Below are 5,314 nucleotides of genomic sequence, written 5' to 3'. Positions count from 1 at the left end.
GAAAGAATAAATTTCTTTTGTTTTAAGCATAAAAAATAACAAGCAAAACAAAACCTTCAAAATGGGCAAAAGACTTGAAGAGACATTTTTCCAAAGAAGATATACAGGTGGCTAACAGGCACATGAAAAGATGCTTAACTCTGCTAATTATTAGAGAAATGCAAATCAAAACAAGAATATATCATACCTGTCAGAATGGCTATCATCAAAAAGTATAAAAATAACAAACTTTGGGGAAAGATGTAGAGAAAAGGGAATCCTTGTATATTATTAGCAGGAATGTAAATTTGTGCAGTCCCTATGGAAAACAGTATTGCTGCTGCTGCTAAGTCACTTCAGTTGTGTCTGACTCTGTGCGATCCCATCCCTGGGATTTTCCAGGCAAGAACACTGGAGTGGGTTGCCATTTCCTTCTCCAATGCATAAAAGTGAAAGGTGAAAGTGAAGTCGCTCAGTCATGTCCTACTCTTCACGACCCCATGGGCTGCAGCCTACCAGGCTCCTCCATCCATGGGATTTTCAAGGCAAGAGTGGGGTGCCATTGCCTTCTCTGAAAACAGTATTGAGTCTCCTCAAAAAACTAAGAATAGAACTACCCTATGATCCAACAATTCCACTCCCAGGTACATGTCTGGAAAAAAAGTGAAAAAGCTAATTTGAAAAGATACGTATACCCTACCATTCATAGCAGCGCTACTTATAATAGCCAAGATATGGAAGCAATCCAAATGCTCATCAACAGAAGAATGGATAAAGAAGATGTGGTGATATATATATATATGCACGTATGTATATAAAATGGAATATTAGTCATTAAAAAGAATGAAATTCTGCCATTTGCAGCAACATGGATAGAGATAGAGAATATTGTGCTTAGTGCAATAAATCAGACAAAGACAAATGTTGTATGATATTGCTTATATGGAAAATGTAAAAAATGATAAAAATGAATGTATATGCAAAACAGAAGCAGACTCATAGATATAGAAAATCAAATACTGGTTACCAAAGAGGAGAGAGAAGAGGGGAGGTTCAAATTGGGATATGGAAGCAAGACATACAAACTACTATGTATAAAATAGATAAGCAACAAGGATACATTATATAGCACAGGGAATTATAGATGTTTTCTTACAATTACTGTTAATGGAGTATAATCTGTAAAAATACTGAATCACTATGCTATACCTGAAACTAATGTAAAATTTAAGTCATCTGTATACTTAAATTTAAAAAATAAAAAAAAGAAGATAGTTTTAGGATTAAAATAGAAATCTTTGACAATGCTTGAGGTGGAGCAAACAAGATGGAATCATCTATACCAAAAGGCATCTTACAGGACTTTGTTTTTAGAGGCTAAAGAAAGTATCTTGGGCCCTGGTCATAGTAGAGCCTGAGTGATAAGTCTGTCTGTATCCAGTAAATATGTCTTCTGAGAAAAAGAAACACAGAGAAACTTTTAAGGGAGATATTTTGTTTCTGAATTGCTGGAAGCTCCCATAACTCTTTCTGAAGTGAAAAGGTGGATTTTTTTCACAACCAATTTGACAACTTTATATACACATTTTAAACTTATTTTGTTATGAGGAAGTTTTATTTATTCACTCACCCAGATTCAAATCAGACTTCTGGATATCTAACTCATTGGGTGCAGACTTTCTCTAGTGACAGTGGGGAATGGGGATGTTCCATGGGGAAACTGATTCTTTCACCTCTAGGCTTCATTCCAGAATCAGAAAATGGACTGGAATGGCTTCCCCCACTCTAGTTTTGGAAATGCTTTAGAGTGGGGGCTGCCTTCTGTATGCCTTCTATATCTTTTCTAAGTTTCCATACTGGGCCAAAAACATCCCCACATTCTTCCAGAAGATGGGATACATATATACAATAAAATATTAGTCATATAAGAGGACAAAATAATGCCATTTGCAACAACATGAATATAACTAGAGATTATCATACTAAATGAGGTAAGTTAGAAAGAGAGACAAATACCAGTGGTATCACTTACATGTGGAATCTAAAATATAACACAAATGAACCTATCTACAAAGCATAAGCAGACTTGCAGACATAGAGAACAGACTTGTGATTGCCAAGAGGCAGTGGAGAGGGAGACGGATGGATTGAAAGTTTGGGGTTAGGTGCAAGCGATTACATTTAGAATGCATAGAAAACAAGGGCCCGCTGTATAGCACAGGGAACTATATCCCACTTTCCGGGATAAACCAAAATGAAAAAGAATGCATATATATATACACACACAACTGAGACAAGTTGCTCTATAGCAGAAATTAATACAACATTGTAAATCAGCTGTACTTTAATAAAAATAAGTAGTTCAAAAAATAAAGAAAGACATCCCCATATTCTTCCAGAAGGGAATAACTGCCCCATAGGTGGCATATACCTGGATCTTACCAGGTTCCCAAGTGTATTGATTCTTGCATTCTGTGCTTTCTTTCAAGGTTCAGTTTCCTGATTTTTGAATTATATCCTTCAGTAAACTTTTCCAGCAAAGATCTAGAGAGGTCAATTTTCCAAACCTTTGAAAACATCTGTCATAAAAAATAGTTCAGTTGGATATAGGATTTTGGATTAAAGTTCTGGGTAAAGATGGAGTATTGAACATACTCATCCAAATTTTACTTCTCCTGAAACCATATAAAAACCACAATGAGTAGACAGATATTATTTAGAAATATATAAACACTAAAATAATCTAAATAATATTGTTTAGAAATATATAAACACTATGATAATCTTCCCTGGTGGCTCAGATGGTAAAGCGTCTGCCTGCAATGTGGGAGACCCAGGTTCGATCCCTGGTTTGGGAAAATCCCCTCGAGAAGGAAATGGCAACCCATTCCAGTATTCTTGCCTGGAAAATTCCATGGACTGAGGAGCCTGGTAGGCTACAGTCCATGGGGTAGCAAAGAGTTGGACACGACTGAGCAACTTCACTTTCACTTTCAAACACTAAAAATATGGAAAATGGAGAAGAGACAACAACACACTTTTGGTAGCTAGAAAGAAGATGGACAAATAAAATCTGACTAAGTAGATCAATGAAAGTCAGGTTTGAAGCTGGCCTGGTTAGTTCTGCAGTACCATCAAGAGTTCAGGAGATGGTGACACCACATAAGGTCAGAAATGGGCATGAGGAGGGTGGTTTAAAATAAGGAGGGCTTTAAAGCCATCTGGGAAGCACTAGCTTCCTAGATCCCCTCCATACTCCATGCTATGGATGACCTGTCCTCCCCACCTATATTGGTCAGTTCCCAGAGAAACAGAACCAAAAGTATATATAGAAAAAGAGATTTATTGTAAGGAAATGGCTTATGCAATTATGAAGGCTAAGAGGTCCCATGACCTGCTGTCTGTAAGCTGAAGGCCCCAGAGAGCCAGTGGTGGAATTCCAGTCCAAACCTGAAAGCCTGAGAACCAGGGAAGCCAATGGAGCCCCCTGATGCAAGTCTGTGGGCCTAAGAGCCAGAATGCTGATGTCCAAGAGCAGGAGAAGATGGGTGTCCCAGCTCAAGCAAAGAGTAAATTCACCCTTTCTCCATGTTTTTCTCTATTCAGGCGCTCAATGAATTGGATGATGCACACCTAGCATTGGTGAGGGTGACCTTTTTCACTCAGTTCAATTCAAATGTTGATCTCTTTCAGGTGCACCCTTTCAGACATATTTAAACATAATGTTTTACCAGTTATCTGAATTTCTCTTAGTCCAGTCAAGTTACATGTGAAATTAACCATCACACCCCCCTAGCACTGTATGGATGTTTACTCTCTATAAAGGGAAAAGCAGAAGTATACTGGACTTGGATGACGCAAACTGGGTTAAGAGCAGGAGTACCATCCTGAAAACTGGGTGAGTGAATGAGTATGAAGACACTGTGAGCTGAGTGGCATCCCACCTCCAAGCCCTGCTCACCCACTGAGATTCCAGAATGGTTGTCACCAAACCTTTTCTCTTCAGGTGGAAGAATTAAAAGACTCAAAGAAGTATCTCTAGGGTATCTGATCAGCCCAAGAGAGAAAACTTAAGATAATGATATTGAGGTTTCCCCCAACAAATAGTCCAGACATACTACCCTCCAATGAAATCCACTCAGATCTTCCAATCAGCTTTTTTACGCACCCAAAATTAAACATGAGCAGATACCTAACTATTGCCAGACAACTGAAGAATGCCTCTAATACATAAGATAAAGATTGAACAAACAAAACCACAAACAGAGAAGAACAACCTGGAGGAAAATTACACTATGAAGGAAAGGGAAAACTTCAAAATAAAACTATTACTAATATCTTCAAAGAGATAAGCAATGATAATGAACCCCAGAAACAAAGTCAGAAGGTTATTTAAAAGGGAACATTCAGAGAATATAAAAGAGCCCTTAGAAATTAATAACATGATAATTCATTGCTCTAAGGTGACCTAAATGGAAAGGAAATCCAAAAAAGAGGGCATATATGTATATGCATAGCTGATTCACTTTGCCGTACAGCAACTATACTCCAATAAAGATTAACTTAAAAGAAGGAAATTAATAACATGATAACAGAACTGAAACACTCAATAGAAAGTTTGACAGTTCAGGTAAGTCAGCCTTCCCAAAAGCTGAACATAAACCAAAGAAAAGAAAATATGAGAAATATACAAAATATAACATATTATATAAAGTTATATTTGTATATATATAATTTTATATAGAAAATATAAACCCTTACATTATTTTATAAAGCATTGTATAAAACTGTCTGGGAAGGCAAGTGAGTTTTAGAAAGAGAAAACAGAGAAAATGAATGAGGAAAAAAATCAAAGAAATAATTTGAGGAAAAATATTTAGGTGAAAGCGAAAAGTGAAAGGGAAAATCTCTCAGTCGTGTTTGACTCTTTGGGACCCCATGGACTATACAGTCCATGGAATTCTCCAGGCCAGGATACTGGAGTGGGTAGCCTTTCCCTTCTCCAGGGGATCTTCCTAACCCAGGGTTTGAACCCAGGTCTCCCACACTGCAGGTGGATTCTTTACCAGTTGAGCCACGGGATGGATATAATAGATTGCTAAATGGAATGTGAACTATTGTCCAGAGATTACAAGAACAAATATCCAGAGAATGGGTGTAATAGCATGTTGGGATGTGACCAAGTGCTCAGAGATAAAGGAGGTGTGAAATGCCCCAGGTTTGAAAGAGAAACAAGACCAAGTGGCAGTTCTTCCAGGGTTATTAAGAAGTGGCCAAGTGGATTCTGGAACCATCGACTTCTGCCCCACATGTCCTTCCACATCCAGATCATATC

At 37.7% G+C, this 5,314-nt stretch overlaps 1 non-coding gene across 1 annotated transcript; it reads left to right on the top strand.

The window, feature by feature from the left end:
* The first annotated feature begins 2,765 nt into the window (after window positions 1–2,765).
* TRNAC-GCA (transfer RNA cysteine (anticodon GCA)) lies at window positions 2,766–2,837 on the top strand. The gene has a single exon. It is a non-coding gene; the product is annotated as a tRNA-Cys (tRNA).
* The last annotated feature ends 2,477 nt before the right edge of the window (window positions 2,838–5,314 follow it).

Source organism: Muntiacus reevesi, chromosome 17 (genome assembly GCF_963930625.1).
Source record: "Muntiacus reevesi chromosome 17, mMunRee1.1, whole genome shotgun sequence".
Taxonomy (NCBI): domain Eukaryota; kingdom Metazoa; phylum Chordata; class Mammalia; order Artiodactyla; family Cervidae; genus Muntiacus; species Muntiacus reevesi.
The sequence above is the reverse complement of the archived record's forward strand: the minus strand, read 5'-3'. Positions and strand labels throughout refer to the sequence as shown.